Below are 23,098 nucleotides of genomic sequence, written 5' to 3'. Positions count from 1 at the left end.
ATTACTAACGGCAAGGGAGCAGTTGTTATTACTAATTTGTCACCTTATACTATAACCTTAAAACCAAACGTTTTAATAGCTAGGGCCATTCCGTTCAGTGAGCAAAAAGTCTGTCATGTAAATAAAATTGTGAAAGACTTATCTACTGTAGAACCTCTTAATAAAAACGAAATTAAAACTGGACCAGGCTTGGATAGTGAACAATTGGATAGATTGTACTTGTTATTGCAAAACTATCGCGATTGTTTTGCTACAAACCTTACTGAAATAGGTTGCGCGGTTGATGTAGATATGAAGATTGATTTAGCTGATAATAAGCCAATTGTTTACCGTCCATATCGTTTGTCACATCATGAACGAGAACAAGTTCGAGAAACTATTGACGAATTACTTCAAAATGATATTATTCAGGAATCGAAGTCCGACTATGCCAGCCCGATTTTGATGGTAAAAAAGAAAACTGGGGAACAGCGACTGTGCGTAGACTTTCGGGCTTTGAATAATAAGACTATTAAGGATCGTTTTCCGTTGCCGCTTATAGAAGATCAAATTTCAAATCTCAGTGGCAATAGTTTCTTCACGACTCTTGGTCTCGCTTCGGGGTATTATCAAATCCCCATGGCCAAAGAAAGTCAACATCTCACTGGTTTTGTTACGCCCGATGGGCATTACGAATTTAAAAGAATGCCTTTTGGTCTAGCAAATGCACCAGCCGTGTTTCAGAGAATGATAAACAAAATACTCGGAAACAGGCGGTTTGAATACGCGTTAGCTTATTTAGACGACGTTTTAATTCCCGCAAAAAGTATTGATGAAATGTTCCAACGACTAGAAGACGTGTTAGTACTTCTTAGACAATATGGCTTGACCTTAAAGCTGAGCAAATGTCGATTCTTTGATAACACTGTCAGCTATCTTGGTTATGAAATTTCTCCACGAGGCATTCAGCCGAGTGAATCAAAAATTAGGGCAGTTCGGGAATTCCCAGCACCACAAAATGCTCATGAGGTCCGCCAATTTCTAGGCTTGACTGGGTATTTTAGGAAATTTATTAAGGGTTATGGAGAGATTGCTCGTCCATTAACATCTTTGTTAAAGAAGGACTCCGTTTGGCGATGGTCCAACACAGAAGACCAGGCATTTTCAACTTTGAAGGATAGGTTGGCCAGTAGGCCTGTCTTGGCTCTTTACGATCCCACGCTCGAGACAGAACTCCACACTGACGCTAGTGCTTTAGGTGTAGGAGGTATACTTATGCAATGGCAAAAGGACGCTAGAGTTTTAAAACCAGTCGCTTATTTCAGCCGGCAGACTACTCCCGAAGAAAAACACTTGCATTCCTACGAACTAGAAACGCTAGCTGTCGTATGTTCTTTAAAGAAATTCCGCGTATATTTGCTAGGCATTCATTTCAAAATTTACACAGATTGTGCTGCCTTACGCACTACACTAACCAAGAGAGATCTCGTTCCGCGGATAGCGAGATGGTGGTTGCATATGAGTGAGTTCACGTTTGATATTGAATATCGACCTGGTGTTCAAATGTCACATGTGGATGCACTAAGCAGAAACACCCGATTGTCTGTGGAACCAGATAATGGTCCCTCTGTTGGCGTATATGCTATAAGCAAAGAAAATTGGATTTTATCATTACAATTAGCAGATCCCGAAATATCCCGCATATTCAAAATTCTCAGGCCCGAAAATGACCAAGAAAGCAAGGACATTCGTAACAGTTATGTTATACGAGACCATGCCGTGTATAGGAGGGTAGATGATAGGCTATGTCTAGTTGTTCCGAGAAGTGCTCGATGGCAAATATGTCGGGCCAACCACGATGAAATTGGCCATCTCGGGTATACAAAAACTCTAGAAAGAATACAACATTCATACTGGTTCCCTAGACTAAGAAAATTTGTTAAAAAGTATCTTGAAGCATGCTTAGAGTGTGCTTATAATAAAGATAACGCGTCAAGACAAAAGTCTGGTCATTTGTACCCAATAGAAAAAGTACAAATACCATTCCACACGATTCATATAGATCATCTTGGGCCTTTTGTTAGGAGTAAAAATGGTAATACCCACATCTTAACGGTAGTAGACGCTTTTACAAAATATGTTTTCGTAAGAGCGGTAAAAGATTTGAAAACCAAAAGCACAATTAAAGTTTTAGAAAACATATTTTATGACTTCAACGTTCCGGCTAGAATTGTTTCTGACCGAGGCACAAGTTTTACATCAACAGCTTTTCAGACCTTTTGTAAGACACTTGGTATTAAGCATATATTGAACGCAGTAGCTTGTCCCAGAGCTAATGGACAAGCAGAGAGGTTTAATCAAACCATCTTGAACTCATTGTCAACGCAAAACTTTGCAAGCCATGAACGCGACTGGGACAAGTGTCTGAGTAAAATTCAATGGGGCATCAACAACACTGTAAATGCCTCAACACAGAAAACTGCGACAGAAGCTATGTTTGGAATTAAATTGCGCGATGTTTTATCAAATAAGCTTAATACCGAACACTGTTTGAATAATAATTTAGATTTACAACAAGTTAGAGAGCAAATTAGTAATAATATCAAGAAAGACCAAGTAAAACAAAAGGAAAAACATGATGTAGGTCGAATCCCCGCAACTAAATATGACGTCGGTGATTTAGTGAAAATTTCTCGAAATAATTTTGATAATGATAAGAAAAGTACAAAGCTTCTGTCGAAGTTTGTGGGTCCATACAAAGTTACTGAAGTTCTAGGCAATGACCGCTATAGAATAACAGATATTCCCGGTTTCATTAGGAAAGGCAAACTTTATAAAACTGTCATTGCGGCTGATAGAATCCGACCTTGGATTCATATAAAAGCTTTAGAATTACATAGCTCCGACGAGAGTAGTTCTGACGACGCTGGTAAAAGTGACGCTGAGTAGTGTTATTTATACAAGGATGATTGATTTATTTTTGTTTTTATTATTACTATTTTACCTTTATTTTATGTTAGTTTTGTTAGTAAGTATAATTTTGTTTTGTACGTGTGTGTGTTCATATGTTATGTTATGTACCTACAGTGTTGGTTAGTAAAATTGTTAGTTTACAAATGGTTAAAACTACTTAGTATATACCTACATTTATATCTATCGCTAAAATATACATACATATATTATTATTGTGAAATTATTTGTTCGAGTAGGTAATCACTATTCAATGTAGATAAGGATCCCATATTTGGGTATAAGGCCTTCCCCCCCCGGTTTGTCTTTATTTTTTGTATTTTTCATTAATGCAAGCTCTTGAAAAATCCATAATATTTATGTAAATTAGGTAAATTCTTTCCATATATTTCTTCTTATTGTATTACTGTTACTTCTTACTGTGTTATTTATACAAAGATGATTAATTGATTTTTGTTATTAATAAATTGTAATTATCTTTATAATAATATAATAAGTAGGAAAATGTTATGTTCAATGGTTTTGTTGTTTTAATTACATAGAAATTTGATTTTGTGTGAGTGAAATATACATAAAATGATTTTATTCTCTATGTTATTACGAAATTGTAATTATCTTTACAATAGTGTTCTAAGAAAAGCGTAATGTTAATAGATAAAAGCGTAATAGATGATTTTATTTCTAGCCTATTATTAAATTGAAATTATTTCTATATGTTGTGTCTGGAAAATGTAATAATAGTGTTTTGTAAAGAAAATAAAATGTCATGATTTAGGTAAAATTACAACTTATGATTGTGTGTGCCAGGGGGCGACACAGTGTCCGATGGCCGAATGTCATGATTTTCCAAATAATAGTATGTTGTTATGATTTTAAAATTGAGGGTGTGTGATTTGGCTTAAATAATTTATTGTTTTGGTCAAATCACATACTTTTTTACAATTACTTGTAGCTTGGAGAGAATCTCATTGGACGGATTTTTAAGACGATCTCATTGGTCAATTCATTGTTTCGGTATGATTTTAAAATTGAGGGTGTGATTTGACTGAATAATTTATTGTTTGAGTCAAATCAGATACTTTTTATAAAATTGCAGGAATCTCATTGGATAGAATATTAAGAGGATCTCATTGGTCAATTCAGTATTTCGTTAGGATTAGAAAAATGAGAGTGTGTGATTTGACGTAAATAATTTGTTGTTTCGGTCAAATCACATACTTGTTTTTACAACTGCATTGAATTTTGGAAAGAATCTCATTGGATGGAATTTTAAGAGGTTCCCATTGGTCAATTCAGTTTAAGTTCAGTCCAATCACAGACTCTTCTCAGTTCAGTAATTTAATGAATGGAAAATAGGATATTAAAGCCGGACGACTGATTACTTTTAAGTTAGTTCTTGTTAATCATTCAAAGAGATAAATTGTGAAGAAGTGTATTCCTTAAGTAACAAACAAGCTGTATATAAATCAAGTAATATAAAATATAATTAATATTGATTTAAGGGAGAAGTTTTATTATACTAGGTACTCCCAGAGTGCGATTGTGTGCATTTGAACCTATTAACAAAGTTTATGCTAACAAGATGTATAATAAAAACAATTTAACTCGTAAATTTCGTTTTACTAAAACAACAATTTCGCTTAATTAAAATAGATTGTTGAATAAAACATCAGGTTGTGGCCTAGTTGTGCATGCAAAAGCTAAAGATATTTAGTGTGTTTTAGGCAAAATTGACCTCCGTGGACGTTAATTGGATCATTTGGATAAATAATAATTATATATATTACAACCATAATGTATGCAATTTTTTGTAAGTAAAATAATATTTGTAATAATTCTTATTAGCAAAGTTTTAGAGGTTAGTGTGACCTAGTAGTGATAATTTTAAGAGTAATTGATTTAGATTTCAGGACATTGTACCTAATCATAGGAAATAACTAGGTTGGCATATTTAAAATTACCTAGCAGATCGTAGAATTAGCATTGTTTATCTTACTGTGCCGTGTAGGAATTAAAAAATCAATCACTCCATGCTAATGTTATCAAATCACAAATGGAACTGAATTAATATTATTTACTCATAGTAGTACCTATTCCTAAGTTGCGGAGTTTTCAAGTTTTACGTTGTGAAGTAAAACTTTGCATACGTTATACAACGACGTCCGCCTTTAGTTATTTTTGAAAATAATATTGTGTATTTTAATCTCTGCTAGTGGTTATTTTCATAGTTTTTGGTTATTTCAAACAAATTCTACTTAGAGGCTGCCTAGAAGGCTCTAACTCAGTAGTAAAAAAATCTCTTGACCATTGCTACTCATTTGATTATTTAGATATCATGGATGATACTGATGAATTTTTACTATAGTAATATTTTGACACGTCAAGTCTATCCGTTTATTTCTTACATAAGTTCTAAGAAGGCTAGAAACTCAGAAGTGAAAAAATCACTTTATAAGTATTTTGACCCAACCATGGATGATACTGAGTAGAAGAAATAAGGATGATACCAAGTGGATTTCGCCCGTTCCACTTGAATTCCTCGCGATTTGCTCGACGCGATCGACGCCGAGTCCAACGACCCTTGCATTTTCACAACTCCTCGCTCGGCCGTAGTTTCGCTGTGACATCTGGGTCAGTGCATTTTCGATGAGGTTAGGTTATGCTCTTCAGAGTGATGTAAGATTTTTTGTCGCTTAGATTAGCGTTACAGAGTTCGATTGCTCTAAATACATAACGTAATGTAGCTCACAGTTTGGCAATTGTAGAAATGTGTTAAGAAGGGTCTCTCCATCACTCGCTCCATACAAACGTAGTTCATCTCTCATTGGAATACTAACCAATCATACTAAATGGAATTTTGTAGAAACGTTCCGGGAACTAATATCTATGCCTGTGGTTTTCCAGATTTCCATTAAAATATTCGGTTTCAAAGTTACGCGGTCTTAAAAACTCACATACAAATCTTTGAGCCCCTGCAATTTTAAAACCACATATTTTTAGAAAAATCTAAAACACAACAGTCACAGATATTAGTTTCAAGAATATGTCTGCAAAATTTCATGGACTTTGGTTGCTTAACATTCAAATAAAATTGGGACTACGTTTGTATGGAGTAAGTGACGGAGAGAGCCCTGTTAAAGTTGACGAGTTCTTTCTTACAAGATAAATATGCCCATTTCCCATCATGCAAAGATTTATGATTCAATGAATAATAATTATTGTAAACGACATACGTTCCTTTTAAAGTCACGACCTCAGTCGACTCCAGAATAGTACTTATATTTCTAAGGTCAAACATGTATTTCTAACAATCGCGTAAACGAAGGATATCAATACATGGATCTAATTATGACTCAATAGACTAGACTTGACATAGAACATTAATTTAATACCTCGCCTGTCTATACCTACGTAGGCGCATAACTATTGTAAAATAGATGACGTCAAAGTTAACGTTAAGTAAACAATAAACTATTGTTTTTGTTGAAACAAAAATTGTAACAACTATTTAACGTAGGAATAGGAATGTATTGAGTAATAACATAAAGTAAAACCAAAATGTTAATAAGGGAAAGAAAAACTAACTACCCTTTGGGCGTTTGTGCACTCATTTGTATTCGTTTTCGTAAAAATCCGTCAAAAATCTATCAAATACCTACGAATCGCAAAGATACGAACGAGTGCACACGCATGTAAGTTTTGAATGGCAGCCACTTTGAATCGTATTTTTATGAAAACGAATACAAATTCAATATGAACGAGTGCACAAACGCCTTTACCGAACTAAATAAATATCACAGTTATTATGACGAGAACAATTGAGAAATATTAAAACTGACCTATCCAAACATTCTTTTCTACTACTGATAACTTTCAAACGGCTGAACCGATTTTCTTGGATTATAGCTAAGAACACTCTCGATCAAGCCACCTTTCAAACAAAAAAAAACTAAATTAAAATCGGTTCATTAGTTTAGGAGCTACGATGCCACAGATAAATACACAGAGACACAGATACAGACGTCAAACTTATAACACCCCTATTTTTGGGTCGGTGGTTAAAAACAACTCACAAGCATGTCTAATAGCTCTATCATTCAACAATGCATATTTTTCAATTTGTGCAAAGCAGCGAATAATACGTCAGCGTCGGCTTAACATAGTAATTAACAACAAGAGCATAATCCAACACCTTGAGCTAATCCAAAGTTAATTCAGCTATTTCTAGCGCACTTCCTTTTCCTGCCCGTTATGAAGCCTTGGTCAGACACAACGCGTGACGTCTCACGTTCGTATGCCCAAATGTAATGAGCTGTATTAAGGCTGTGTGTGTGTGTTATATGTAGTTGTCGTGCGGTTTCGCTGCGGAGTTGTGCTACAGGCGTCAATAAATACCAATTACTATCCAACACGATGCGACTCCTGTTGTCATAAATTAAATAACGAACACTATGAACGCGATCATAATATGATTGTGAATGGCGCGTTAGTATCGCTGACGTCGCACGCTGTATCTGTTGAAGACCTTAGTTGAAAAATTGTAGCGAAGTAATGTTTCATTCTAGATCAGCGAGCGTGAAGGCCGGCTTTTCTATTTGTAAGGTCGCTACATTTTTGCTTTTGTTGCAACGGTCAATTATTCAATCGACGGCGCTATGATCAGTGTGCCTAGTGGGAGATTTTTAACCTATTCGATCGCGTAAAAGTTAACTGCGTTTTGTATGGAATTGAAACAGCGCCATCTAGTGACAAGAAGATGGCGCTGTTTCAATTCCATACAAAACGCAGTTAACTTTTACGCGATCGAATAGGTTAAAAATCTCCCACTAGGCACACAGACATTTGAAATTACACGTTACTTGGCTAAGAGCTGGCGAAAGATTTGTTGAAAGTGATTAATAACGGCTAAAACTCGACGTGTTAGTATTACACATTTACACACCTGCTTAATATATTATTATGATATTGCTATTGTATTTCTACAGCTGAAACACTTGGAACAAATTGTCCCCCTGCTCTTTGATGATAACAACTTATGTAATTATTAAGCGGGCATATTATCCACCTGCTCTTAGATAATAATAACGTATGTAATTAAGATATTACAGTTGTAATTCACAGGTGTTAAGGCGTGTGTATGTAGTGTGAACCAACTAAATACATTGGTCATTACAGCAAGACCGCCAAAAAGCTCTATGGGTTATGCACATTCGAATCGCAGGTGATTATTATATTTTACTAGTGACCCATCTCGTCTTCGAACGAGTGCAATGTGTATAATATTCACTAATATGGTGTCAGTGTGGTTATTTTGTTACATTTCAAAATAATAAGATATCATTTTCGATGAAAGCTTTTAATCGGCTTGATTTCTTTCGCCATCTGGAAAATATTTTATCGTCAAATTTTAACAAATTAAAATAAAACAATATTAAACCATACGTAAACCTTCCTCTTAAATCATTCTATCTATCCGTTGCGTAGTTTAAAAGATCTAAGCGTAAGAGGAAGAGACGAAGTGACTTTGTTTTTTTATATTATGTAGAGATGACCTTTGGGTTACTTACAAGTACCTGCAGTCAATTCTAACTTGGAAAATTTGAACTGACTTTGAAAAGCTAAGTAAGTGAATATAATTATAATCATTTTCTGTAGTTATTTTGTGAAGCTATCTAGTAATATAAAGCTAGCGAGAGATCTGTGGCGATAAGAAAAATATTATTTAATGATTTCCTTAGAATATAATGTGAGTTAGCACTGGCGGAAAGGCTTCTAGCTTTGGCGGAAAGGTGGTGCCGTTCAAAACTTATTATGACAGGAAAAACTTCAACTCTAATAAAATATTCATAAAATATTATTCTCGTAATTGAATAATGACGACCAAACAAACATAATATTTGCATAATATTTGATTGAATCATCATATTATAATACACATAGCAAAAAATACGATTTGTAAATATTAATTGAATTCTTATCTTTTTATTGCCTTGTCGATTTTTTTTGCAAAAGATAATCAAAATCCTTTATTGTAAACCACACAAGACAGCTGATAACATTGTAACAATATAATTGACAAATATTTATTTTTTCGGCAATGTATACAATGGCATTGTTTTATTAATTTTATTCTATCTTTTTAAGGACAGAAAAAAATCATGGGTTAGTTTAATAAAACATTTTGTTAACAATAAATTTACTTCCTTTGCAGATACGTGTTTTTAATTATGGTTAAATAAATTATGTAAAATCTGTTTAAGTGTTTACCATGCTCAAACAAATTAGGAAAATACTATTCACTATTATTTATGTCAGTTATTTTCTAAAGTATATTCTACAGTTAAAATGTATAATCAATATTTTTTTAACTTATAGGTAGGTACGTCTCAAGAATCACGCTCGTAAACAGTCATAATGTTTCCGATTAGAAACAGGTTTCGTGTCACTTTTACTTTTTCATAAAGCGTGAGTTCACGCAGAGTGCCAAGTGAAAGCGTCGTGAGGTGTCGCAGGCGTTTATTTGATGCCTCACATTTCGCCATAGTGACATAAATGACTTGCCATTTGCACAACAGTGCCATAGACAAAGAGTTAGTTAACAAACTAATGAATAACATAATTCAACATCATTTTTAAACAGAATTGTACAGTGTGCATAACGTATAGATAGAAAAAGTGATACTAAAGATTGCATTATTTTTATCTCTTCTTTGTAACAGAAATTTAAGTTTGTCGTTATAGGATTCTGTAGTTATACTATGTACTTCTGCTAAAAATTGTATAACTATATTTTTGTAAGTTCAAGATCCTAATAATATTCTGAATAATTAACACTATTTTTTTATTGTGATCTCATCATACCTTTACCTACAGGTACAATGAAAGCGACTTGCTTACATTGTGGATATGATTTTTTGATGACTTGATTCTACACTTTCTAACTTTTGTGGTATAGATAAACTAAGTCGCAACTCTTTGACTATAGTTACCTCCAATTTTCAAGGATCTCTCACAAACTAGACATAAAGTGTCGGTAATATACCGAATATGACAATCTTCACAAATTGTTGGTTGGATTTCCTTTTTTTGTCAGTTTGGTTTAAAGGTGTTCTTTTGATGTTCTATCGGTTTTATTCTATTCATATAATAATTGTATGCATAATAAATAATAATGCGTAGATAATAATATACCTAGTTCAATAGTACCTATTATGTAGGTAAAATAACTTTAGTTAAATAAGCCTAAGAAGTACCTACATTGAAATTCTCGCGCAAAGTATAAAAATAAACAGCATATTTAAATGAAATAACAAATAATGCTTAGTTAGTCATGTCTTTATACCTATTATTTTTCCTTATTAGTTATTTACAGCCGAAATAGACGTCTAACAAAGAAATACGAATATGCGCACAGGATGTTGATAAAATACATAAGATACGTACATAAGTTTTTATAGCATTCGTAGAAGTAAGTGGTGGTAAGTCCTTGTTTAATGCACTTAAAATATGACTCATACACATTTAGAAAGAATAAATAGGTATGTTGTTAGGTATGCTAGATTTTTTTCATAATCGTGACAGTGTGACGTTATGGATGATTTATTAATGTCATTTGTCTGTGAAGAGAATGTCTTAGAAGGTATAAAGACCCTATCAGAATACAAAATCGCTTTGTGATTTAGGTACGTGGTGTAGTTGATATGATGGTAACTTCGGTAGCCCTTTTTACAAGACCATTATTCTAAGTCTATTTGATTTATAAAGTTCCTGTTGTGAAGACTGTAAATGCAGAACATGTTTTGGTGTTTGGTGAGGCTCCTAGAAGGATGAAATCTGTGGCATCGGTTGTTCGTAGTGTGAATCTTATCAAAAGAGATCCAAAGGAATCGAACTTGGGACATTTTGATTACATGGAGAATAATCGTACTATGTCAGAAAGTCAATCCTCAATTGCAGTACTTTTGGAACACCTTTTATACTTAATAGTTGGTTAGATTTATATCTCATGTCTTTCGTCACCATACAAGTAAGTTCCAAGGCGCAATGTCTAACGAAATGCTACGTGAATTAACCATAATTTCACGACTTCATTGTCTTTCGATAATATGTAATACCCACAGTTAGCTCCATATCGATATTAATATGATTGCTACGATTTAAGTATATTGCATTGCAATCCTATTGCAATTTGTAATTAGGTACCAACACGGCTGCCCAAAACAAGAGTGTAAATAATTTCAGGGGTCATGTATGTGAGTTTCTTTATTCGATCCTAACTCAATGTCTCAACAGATTAGGATGTGTCAGGTATCGTTAAAATTTTTACATCATTTTGACTGGAACCGCCTATAAATTTTTTGAGAAAATTTCAATATGGCGACTGTATGGCACCATTTATAATTAACGTCATTTCCTTTTAGTTCGTTTTATGGCAGAGCAGTCATGTTTTTTTCAATTATTTTAATAATTACTTGTTTTTACTATAGTGTTTTACTTACACTTTACGGAAGCTTCTAAATAATTTTTAAATACATCACTTCAGTTCCGTGTCAATTATTCTTCAGTGCCTTTTCACAAAGTATGTCTAGCGGTCTAAAGCGTTCCGGGCGCGATATCCAGAGAGGTGCAAAGTTTGTCAATTCTACAAAATTTCAAAAAATTAATCTTTTTCCAGTGAAAATAAAACTGTTTTTTCCAGAGTCTAAGTCCGACTTAAAAAAAGAAAAAAAAACCCACTCGATATGTTTTTACGTTTAGCTTTTTATTGACTTGTGTACCCTATCATATAGCTGGTACTAAAATGTATTCAAGTATTGTACTGGTTCGTTGTAAAAAAAGTACACCCGAAAAAGGGTAAGGATATTATGACGTCATTACAATTTCACTATGGCTCTATGATAGAGGAACACTTAATTCTAACCCTTTTGATATGGGTCTCGGGGTAAAAGGGATGGGTTAGTTAAATTGAAAAATCTAATATCCAATTCTAAAAGTGAATTTATCTGCCGACCATATTGGTATTTGAATTTAATAATATTATATGCTACTTATTTAACTGCATGTTTTTTTGGGAAATTAGTAAAAAATTATATTTCACACCCCTAGATCAAAACTGTTTCAAATCAAAAATCTTGCCTTTTGCTATTAGGCTCAGATTCTGAACCCCGACTCAATTATTATCTGTGATTGTAACTTAAAACTAAAGCTAGGAGGGTCCGAAACTAGACTAGAATTGTGTATATATCCATTAACCATACTATTTATAGCTAGAGTGTAATATACTCGCTCGTTTATAGAAAGGTGATCTACTTATGACAAAGAGAAGCAATCATTACAATATTTCCAAGGCGATCACCCCCGTTTTCTAACACTACTAGGTATCAACTGAGAGCATTTTCCGCATTTTTGTGTAATTAACTGTTGTTCTTTGCGGCTAGAAGTAAATAAAGCCTTCAAATACATCGGTGAACGTTCAGGGCAATCTCTTCCGCTTAGCATAACATCGCTTCAGTATAATAATTAATAATGCATGTAAGTGTTGTTTTCATGTATAATATTATTTTTTATTCTAATATCATTCATCATCATCAGCCTATGGACATCCACTGGTGGACATAGAACTTCCCTAAATAGCGCCACCACAACCGGTCCTCAGCCTTCCTCTTCCCGCCAGCTTCTTTAATATCGTCGTTTAAGGGATAAGGTCCAAAATGAGAAGATCCGCCGGAGGACCAATGTCATTGACACAGACAAAACCATTAGCAAGCTAGGGGCAAACAAGGGGCAAAAAGCAGAACTATTATAAGGAGCTTAATTTTTTTAACATATAAAAACATGTGAAAGCTCAAAGGAATTAAGCTCCAGCAAAATAAGAGCAAAAGTGCCTAAGTATTATAAAATCACAGACCGAAGTGGAATTCTCTGTGTATTATAATATAAAGCAATTCTAATTGATGTATTGTTTTGCTTAATTATACTGTAAAACAAATGAAGTTCATTATACTTGTACGCTATATGTAAGATAGGAAAGCAATTAAAAGTTAGGCAAACTTTGTTTCGTATTCATAATAAAGCATTAATTTTGGAGGATGTTAACAAAATATTTGCGATCGTAAAGTTCGTTGATGTAACCGTATGTAGGTACTTAAATAGGTTTGTATCCATTATTATAACACTAAGTACTTTCCACCGCGATTCAACTAACCTTTTTTTCGTTTTGGTCAGTTTAGTGCGTTTGATTAGGTATTTATCTTAAAAAAATTATGTTGATAGAACCGAAATAATAAGTATATATAGGTACACCTATACTTCAATGGTTGGTAGGTACATGTTAAATTAAAAGTTATTGGTAGAGTAATATAGATTAAAGTTATATGATGCGCCCGCGATTTTATCCGCGTGGAGGAGGCTTGGGGATAGGTTTTTGTAAACTCTTTAAATAAACTCTCTTCAAATAAATAATTATGTATATCTAGGCAACGTCCATCTTGACAGCTTGACATTTGTCAATTGACACTTGAATATTATGAACCTAACGGTTATCTAACCTTCTTTTCTACAAGAAAACTAGAAAAGAGCTGATAACTCTTAAACGGCTGACCCATTTTTTTTAGATTATAGCTAAGAACACTCTCGATCAAGCCACCTTTCAAACAAAAAAAACTAAATTAAAATCGGTTCATTCGTTTAGGCGCTACGATGCCACAGACAGATACACAGATACACAGATACACACGTCAAACTTATAACACCCCTCTTTTTGGGTCGGGGGTTAAAAAAGGAGCCTGGACTTCGTCTGCGATGGCGTTTGCTGGCGCGCGTGCTGTGCTTGTTTGGAGTGTTTTTTTTGTTAAGAGTGGCTGGTTTTTGTGTTAGTTGGTGTTTTTTGGTGGTGGAACTGACTGGGTAGCGCTCTAAAGGTGCGCCGCGCATATGTCGGCGGGCGCCGGCGCAGACGGAGTCCATACTTGTATAAATTCAATAACTTGAAAATATCACAAACTTGGCATTAGCTAATCAGAGTAAAGCCAGATTTAAAAAAAAAAAAAAGAAAAAAAGAGCCTTTAGTTAATTAGCCTCTTAGTCTAACTTGATTGAAACAGAAAGTCTAAATGTATTTTTTTTCTCATTATTTGTCTTGTTATTTGTATAAAAAAAAAGCTTGTTGTTTTCTATCCGGAGGCAAAAAAGCGAAAGCCGCTCCTTACGTACAAATACCACCCATATTAATTTGTTCAAAACAAAAAAATCGATACCAGACCGATTCTCAACCAACAATAATAAATAATAATAATTTACTTTCGACAGTAAAATGTGATGGATGGAATTTACATAATTCGTGTATGAAGTCAGCGGATTAATTTTAAATGTTCATCATATTAAAATGTAATTTAATACTATGTTTCCAATGACTAGGTCATTGTATGTTTCGATTTTATTTCTGTTTTCTTTATAATTAAGTCTTTCACGATCAATGCACTTCAATAAATGTAGATTGTACACTTTTTACATCTGCATTCAAGTACCTACCACTAAAATCAATTTCTCCCAAAATAACAGATCCTTTGTAAATTGTAAAGTCTAATTGATTATTATTTTATTGTATTTAAATTAGATTTAAATGATTACACAATTTATAAGAATTTAATATTACACGTATAAATAAGTATTGATAAGGTATATTTAGATGGTATGATAATAATTATTATTTGTTGGGGAAAAATCGGAAATTTCCTTCGGAACTGTTTGGCCTTGAAACAGTTCCGTAGGAAATTTCCGATTCCTTTTAATAAGAGAATCAAAAAAAATGGAATCCTGTTGTCAATTAGAATTTAGAGTAAGTATTTTTTGGACCTTTCGTACTGTAGATTGTCATAATATAATTATACCTACAGCATACAACTATTAAAGGGTATAGTCATTGTGATATGGAATAATATATTATCTATTAAAAGCCTGCTGCTGCTAATGTTATGAAAGAACTAGCCCATTTTATTCTATAATAGACTACCCACTTGTCCATTGTCCAGAGATCACTTCAAATTATTATGTGCATAGAAATTCCACTAGGAGCCCAGCTAAGCACCCCTTTAGCACTGTGTTACCATTCCATATATTCGCGGGTGCAATAAAAATGATATAGTGTTAACTTGCAGCACCGTTGCCGTATTTCATTGTATGATGAAAGATTTGCGTTATATTATATGCGTTGAAAATAAGTACTTTGCGTTATAACTTTTATTGTCGTTAACTTCATTTTTAACCCCTGACCCAAAAAGAGGGGTGTTATAAGTTTGACGTGTATATCTGTGTATCTGTCTGTGGCATCGTACCTCCTAAACTAATGAAACGATTTTATTTTAGTTTTTTTTTTGTTTGAAAGAAGGCTTGATCGAGAGTGTTCTTAGCTATAATCCAAGAAAATCGGTTCAGCCGTTTGAAAGTTATCAGCTCTTTTCTAGTTACTGTAACCTTCACTTCTCAGGGGTGTTATAAATTTTTAATTTACACTTTTTAATTTAAATGAATAACTTTCTCTCCATTTAGTGAGAGGTATTTATTGCTAGGACTTGTATACTTCAATATTTCAGGTCGATTATTTCGTAGAGGCGTGCATGTTAAGTTGTAATAAAACAATAGCGTCGAGGCTATCAACGTAAAACGTGAATAATTACTAAATATGAGCCTGGCACGCCCCGGTGGGTATTACAACAGATTTTAACGATATAACAAAGTACTGCCTAATACATAAGAATATTTGGATAATATACTGGTTTTTATCTGATTTACTCGCCTAGTTATTGATGTAATAGTGAGTTATCCCTCGGCAAGGAAGTTAAATATTGTGGTGTGGACACTAGAAATGTTTGCACTAGAATTGGTTACAAAGCTCGAAAAATTATTATAGTTTCAATTAATTAATGTCTTACCAACTTCAACCACAAGCTTAAACGGTAAATTAGGCGGTTCATTAGGGGGAAAGGGCTTTTTTAAATTAATAGGTACTAATACTATTATAGAAGGTTCATCCTATGGAGGAACGCATTTGCTGAAGAGATGTCTATTTATTCCTGATTTTAATAAGATACAAGTTATAATTAGTTCGTTTCAAGCATGCCTAATAATTTTAAAACAGATTTGTGTAATTTATTAGATAAATCGCAAATAATGACCAATTTTCCATTGTGGCATTAGCAAAACCATGAAAAATTAATTAGCCGTTACTTTACTTCTAATTTCATTAACAGGACTCTCTCCGTCACTCGCTTCATACAATCGGAGTTCCAATTTCATTTGAATACTAAGCAACCAAAGTCCATGAAATTTTGCAGACATATTCTAGAAACTAATATCTGTGTCTGTGGTGTTTTAGATTTTTCTAAAAATATGTTGTTTTAAAAATACAGGGGCTCAAAGATTTGTATGTAAATAAGACCGCGTAACTTTGAAACCGAATATTTTAACAGAAATCTGGAAAACCACAGACATAGATATTAGTTTCTAGAATATGTCTGCAAAATTTCATGAACTTTGGTTGCTTAATATTCAAATAAAATTGGAACTACGTTTGTATGAAGCGAGTGACGGAGAGACCCCTCTTAAAGGGCCTTGTAAAGTCTCTAAGGCCTCGTTCGCAGACGTAACAAATCCAAACAATGTATTTTTGTAATGGTGTTATTTTTAACATTTCAGTAAATCTCGATTATGCACTGAAAGCGTTGTGCTGTATACGTCATCCGGGGTTTTGAACTACGTAATACAAACAATTAACAACTTTGTTAAAAAAGTAATGGTCTTTCTGTGTCCAGTTTGCTGAACAGTTTTAACTCTGGGTCGCTTTTTTAAAGTAGATACTTAATTGTTGCTAGAACTAAATGTTTACTTTGTTTTTAGTGGTACACCCTTAAGTGAACATCAGCTAAGGTGTGGTTTATACAGAAGCTACTAGCAGGACGGTTGTGGCGAGACTATTTTTCCTTAAGTTACTAAGCTGAAGATATAAGAAAACATTTAAATTTTTTACCAAGAAAACGTCATATTTTTAAAAGTAAAATGCGGAATCGACTTGGATACTCGTAGGACGTGGTCACTATCTAGTTTCTTAATTTCCCGTGGGATGGCGCGTTGTCCGCGGACAAATCGAAATGTTCCTTGCGTATATGTCATAGCACTTCGCCTCTGGGATCGTGTTACTTTTGTAAACAGCATTAAGGGTTGTTCACATAAAAGAAGGCACAACTAAGTTTCAGCTAAAAGTTTTAGAGTTAAGACAGTATTTTTCATACATACAACATAATGTTATGTGGTAGTATCGAAGGTAGCTCCGTATTAGTTGGTTGGCTAAGATTCTATATTTAACAATGAATTCGAATACAAAACACTGAGTCAGATAGAGCTATCAATTATTATGTTGTACCCAGGGCATATTTTATGAAACGAACGTTACCGCGTGCTACAACCGTGTTTTTTGGGGGAAAATAGCAGAAAAAGGAGCAACGGAGTGCGAAAGAAAAGAAAAACATAAGGGATTAGACTTGAATAAAACACTCGAAAAGTCTTCTGCTTAGCCATTGACCGCGAGGAGTAAGATAGATAGCAGTCAGTATTGCTGACCTTTAGTTGAAGATGCAGAGACATTTAAAGAAAAAGATTCAGACATAATGGTGACATGTTTTATCTAATCAAAGTCAATGTGAAACTAGCCTAAGAACTATGGGTCCGTCAGGCTCGACGTAACACGATACTAGACTTGCTTACTAAAAGCAGTCCTTTGCCTTGGAGAAATAGATTTTGATGGATGTTTTTGTTGTTTTAACGGCTTTGTGGAAGCTTGGTTTGTTTAGTTATTTATACCTGCTTTTGAGCCTTCTAAGAACTTTGACTGAGCCTCTGTTTTAAGATTTTCGCTGAGTGATATCCAAACAATAAGGTAAAATAATAATGCTTACATTAAGCTACAAAATTTGGCGGATAAATAGGATTAAAAATTATTTTTTCTCTTTTTAGCGTTCCGAACTTAAAGAGTGCCTGAGGTTCGTCCGTCCGTGCGTCCGTCTGTCCATCAGTGGGCTATATCTCGTGAATCATAATAGGTAAAGAGATAAAGTTTTCATATAATGTGTATTATTTACAACAAATAATAAAATTTCAGAATGGCCACCATGAAAATAAAACAAATTAAAAAAGTGTTATTTCTTGTACGATGGTACGCAATCCTTCTTGTACGGGTCCGAGTCGCACTTTTTTTTAAATAAAAAAAAGCATCAGGCAGGCGGTTCACATGATGTTAAGTGATTACCGCCGCCCATGAACATTTGCAGCACCACTGGTACCGCCGCCGATGCGTTGCCGGCCTTTCAGGAATTGGTTGGTCCGCCCCTTGAATAACCCCATGTTGTAATCTAGTTGGATGGGTATTTTAGACTTTCTCATAAAAATATGATGGCCATATCGAATTAATGACTTTTAATTTCGCATAATATGAATTAATTTCAAGAGAAACTCATTCTAGAGTTTAAATCAGTGATGCAAGGGAGATTTCGAATCGACGAAATAAATATGAAATTCAATTTAAAGTAAAGCCCCGAACGATTTAGATTCGAGAAAATTTAATAAAGGTTCCGATGAGCGATATTAAAATTTTCGCTTTCGGATCAAACGTTCAAATGTTGGAACACGTGTCGTGCTTAGCTGAAATCCGTTATCGGGAACGACTCTCAAAGGATTTAATTTCCTGTCGGCGAAATGAAAATCGATTAGTTTGATTTCCGACGGCCGCCGGCGCCCGGTCGATAGTTTCCGATTCAGGCCCGGCCCAACTTAATAAGACATGTGAGCTAATCTAACTGGGGCGCACCTCGCTTCCTGACTTAAGTTTAAATCCATCCATCCTCTATTCGGTATATGTAGAAAATTACATTGTCTTTCCTACTTTCCTGAGGGCTCCGTACCTCGAAAGGAAAAAAGGAACCCTTATAGGATCACTTCATTGTGTGTCTGTCTGTCGTGTCTGTCAAGAAAACATATAGGGTACTTCCCGTTGAGCTATAATCATGAAATTTAGCAGATAAGTAGGTCTTATAAGCACAAGTAAAGGAAATAATCTGGAAACCGTGAATTTGTGGCTACAACTCAAAAAAAATTGAAATGTGTTCCGATTTTTTATTTATTAAATCGAATAGATAGATGGCGCAGTCCGTCATTAACTTGCGGTGCTCTAAATAAAAGTGTTAGGTATATCTTGTACGATATTATGGTTCGGAACCCTTCGTGAGCGTGTCCGACACGTACTTGACTTGAGTATGCTTTGCGAGAGTACTTCTTCATAAGATAAACTAAAATAATTTCATGTATATTATAAAGTCGTCTTCTTGTAGCTCTTCAATATGTACCTAGATGCATCCTTTTGGTACCTTTCGTAGGTATCCTTACCTTTTGTAGGTATTAAAGTAATGTTTCTTGACGTACCTTTTTGTATTAATCAGGAATTGTTCAGATCTGAAATAAAATCAAAAAATCATTAGGAATATTGTTTGGAGTTGTAAATATACCTACAATTACGAATGAATCCTGAAGCGCGACGATAGTCAAGTCGTTGAAGACTTCGGGACCTTTAACTTTTCTAAGTGACTCATAAGGGCGTTTTAAGAAATTAAATATCATATTTCACTGGCAGTAAGCGAAACCGTGGCTTAGCGGTCAGGGCGTATGGCGCGAACCCAAAAGGCACAGGTTCGAATCCTGCCGTGTCCGCAATTTTTTATAAGTATTTAAAAAATAAATAAAAAAAACCATTTTGCAAGTTACCAAGTAATTCGTTTTATTATGAGATTTTCCCACTACTTCATAATTGATAGCATACCTAACTTAACCTCTAGACAATTTGTAAGTTTGTACGTACGTGACTCGTGTTATAACGGATCACTTAACATTTTCATCTACAGCTGAGTCACTCTTTTTTATTTTCAACAGGGTAATCATTAAAAGATCTTTACGTCCGTCAGATTGTTTCGTGGCTTCCTAGTATTAAGTTGTACCTAACTGCACTTTAGTAGATGCCAGATAAGCTGTTTTATCTACGCTCATATATCTTAAAATTTTCATTATAAATTTAATAAGAGTGACATTCACGTGCACCTTTAATAAGGAAAGAAAAAATGTCCTAAATTATTTTTTATTAATGACGGTAGATACATATGTCTACGACGACTTTGTCGTCACACTCTCCGTCACTCGCTCCATACGAACGTAGTTCCAATTTCATTTGAAATCTCTCTACCAAATTTCGTCAAAAACGGTTCAGCAAATGGGTCGTAAAAATGCAACCGTCATTGAAACAGCCATGCACACTTTTTCATTTATAATATTTGTATGGATACATTAGTTGATTCTCACGACTTGCCGCGTTTAGATTTTTCAAGAATCCTCGACGAACTCTTTGATTTTCTGGGGTAAAAGGTTGGTCTCTAGTGTTCAAGTAATCTGGCCAAATTTCTTACCTCAAGATCACACCGTGAAATGAATAGACAGACTTTCAAACAAAACATAAGTTACTAATTAAATAATGTTTTAAAGATTCCATTTAGTGATAAAGTCAAGAATGCAAATAAGTTTAAAATAAAATCGGATTCCCCGAGAAGTTTATAAAGATTGAAAAAGCAATCCGCAGTGAAAGTCCTCTCGATTTCACAAAGATTTATAATGTTTCTTTTCTCTTGTATCTCACCGAGTTATACAACATAGAGATGCAGACCTTATACTATCTATACAACAGTCGCCAAAATAACGCCACTAAATTATATAACAATAGGTTTTATCTCTTCTATCCTTGTTAAAATATCATAAGATGTGTATATTGCATCCGCGTCATAATATGATAAAGATAGCTATATGTTGTCGCCATATTATAATACAAGCAGGTCAAGTGCTAATTCACTAAAATGACAACAACACAATTATTTCTATTGTTCATCTGAATTTGAGCCTGAGGTCATTTTTCCTGTCTTTTTTGACAAGGTACTGACTAGCCACAGCCGCAGTCTCCCACCAGACCAGATCTGAACCAATTCAGAAATTATTAATTCCCAAATAGTACCTGTAATAATACCTCTCGTGAACCATGTCACTAGTTATCACTACGCGAGGAATATTATAAAAACGTTTTTTAATAGGAAATTGCGGCCTCTAGTCTATGGCATCTCTCTGTACCTACTCATTAATCACGTTAAAACTTTGTACACTTTTTGCAAAGTTTGCGCGGAAAATAAGATCTGGAAGACTGAGATAATAGGCAGTAAATAAACATTAGACGATGACAGGACGTTTATTTATTTACGAAACTGGTGGGATTAGAAACAAGTTTTTGTATCCCGCAGGTTAAGGGATTTAAGTTTTAAAACTTAGATATATATAAGTTGTCCAAAAATTCAAATTGCTTTGTTTGAAGAAACCACAATCTGTCTTTGACGTGCAGGTATCAACCGAATTCAAGTAATCAATAATATTATTAGTGACGAAACCTGTTTATTGGTGCTATACCATTTATATCTTGTATAAGCAATCATTAGAAAAGCAGACATAAAAATTTTTTTAATCTATTGTCAATGTAAATATAAAAAAATATTGTTCGAAAATGAATAAATGACTTGGATTATGAATATTTCATGCCCTCAAATTGTGAAAGCCTTTATCTGTTCCCGGTATTGTAAAGTTTACTAACAGTTGAGTTGGACACACCATCAGCTGAACTTAGCCGTTGTGTTTGTTCCGGGCTTAAAAGGACATCCTCTCCTTCCTGTAGAACTCTAGAATCTTCTTCTAGAATTTCTTCTCATTTCTAGAATATTTTTTTTTTTCTTACCATAAAGCTCCATTATATCAAGGCAGCTTTATTGCTACTACCATCTAGCCTATGGGCTAATAAGTAATATTATTCTAGCTTAAACTTCTACTTACGAATAATTTCTAAATCTAATTTGCAGTCCATTAACTGTCTTTAGTTTATTCTATATGCTTACAGTCCACTATGTTATTGTGACCTAGATAAGTATGACATATTATTATGATCTAGAATAGTATGACATTTTATGTTTTTCATCCTTTCCGGTTTTATTGGGTACCGGAACGTGTACAGGCGAGTTAAATGCGAGGTATTGCCACACTAGTGTAGCATTATCATGAAACCGCAGCCCGTGGCAGACTAACCGCAACGGGTGTCGCCCTAATTTCAAATAATGCTTCAATAAACTTCGATGTGTGAACCTAGTGTACAGTTACCCACAAAATTTTCTCTATAAATGGAGTATGTTTGCAAAACTAAAGTTGCCAAATCAAATAAACTGAATTTCACTTTCACGAATGCGTATTAGGACAATATTTTATGTTTGCGCTTGACCGCAATTTTACATTAGAATGTGTTCTTATTATGAATTTAATTTGCACGTCAAACTTGTTTTGCAAATGATTAAATAGATAAACAAAATATGTACGAGTATTTATTTTAATTTTCCCACATTATAGGGCTCTTGGAATAAACTCCCGTAGATGTATTATAGAAGCAGGCGTTATTTTGCGGAAGTCCATGATATACCGTACAATGTCTAATAATTGTAAATTCTTTGCAATTAGACATTGTAAGGTCTACATCTCCTGAGGATGCTCCGGTGTCGGAGCGAAACGCGCGTCGAGTGGTGTTGGATTTTGTGTGGTACTGCGTACCATACAGATTTCGTTTGTTTGACGAATTATAGCAAATTAAGCTTTTGGTTCCTTGTTGAACTCCCGTAGAGTTAAATTACCTTTTGTGAACGTCATTGTCATTGTACTTATCTTAGGTATGTTTTAGTTTTGAGTTATTGATGAATAAAATACATATTTAAACTCAGTCAGTCATGAGTGAGTCAGGAGTTTTTGCTTATTATATGAGATAATTATACGTATTATTGTACATCTAAGATGGAAAATATTTAATATTCAATAAATACAAAGTGACCTTATTAAATACATTAATACGGTTATGTGATAGTCGCTTAGTATATGTTTACAATGATTAAAGTTTTGAAATAAGAAATAACCCAAAAACCTTTGACCACAAAGAAGATACAGAAAGGAAATATGCTAACTAATTTATATGTGAATGTGACATATTGGT

General features: G+C 34.1%; 1 protein-coding gene across 4 annotated transcripts in view; it reads right to left on the bottom strand.

Annotated features, from left to right (window-relative positions):
• Window positions 1-23,098, bottom strand: part of LOC123866535 — a 198,845-nt gene that overhangs the window by 138,000 nt on the left and 37,747 nt on the right. For 3 of the 4 annotated variants that reach the window (XM_045908178.1, XM_045908181.1, XM_045908180.1), the window contains exon 2: window positions 19,417-19,446. The exons of the other annotated variant lie outside the window; for it this stretch is intronic. The gene's annotated coding sequence lies outside the window, so the exon portion shown is untranslated. The remainder of the gene's footprint in view (window positions 1-19,416; window positions 19,447-23,098) is intronic. 4 annotated transcript variants of the gene reach the window in all.

Source organism: Maniola jurtina, chromosome 6 (genome assembly GCF_905333055.1).
Source record: "Maniola jurtina chromosome 6, ilManJurt1.1, whole genome shotgun sequence".
In the NCBI taxonomy this organism is placed as follows: domain Eukaryota; kingdom Metazoa; phylum Arthropoda; class Insecta; order Lepidoptera; family Nymphalidae; genus Maniola; species Maniola jurtina.
The sequence above is the reverse complement of the archived record's forward strand: the minus strand, read 5'-3'. Positions and strand labels throughout refer to the sequence as shown.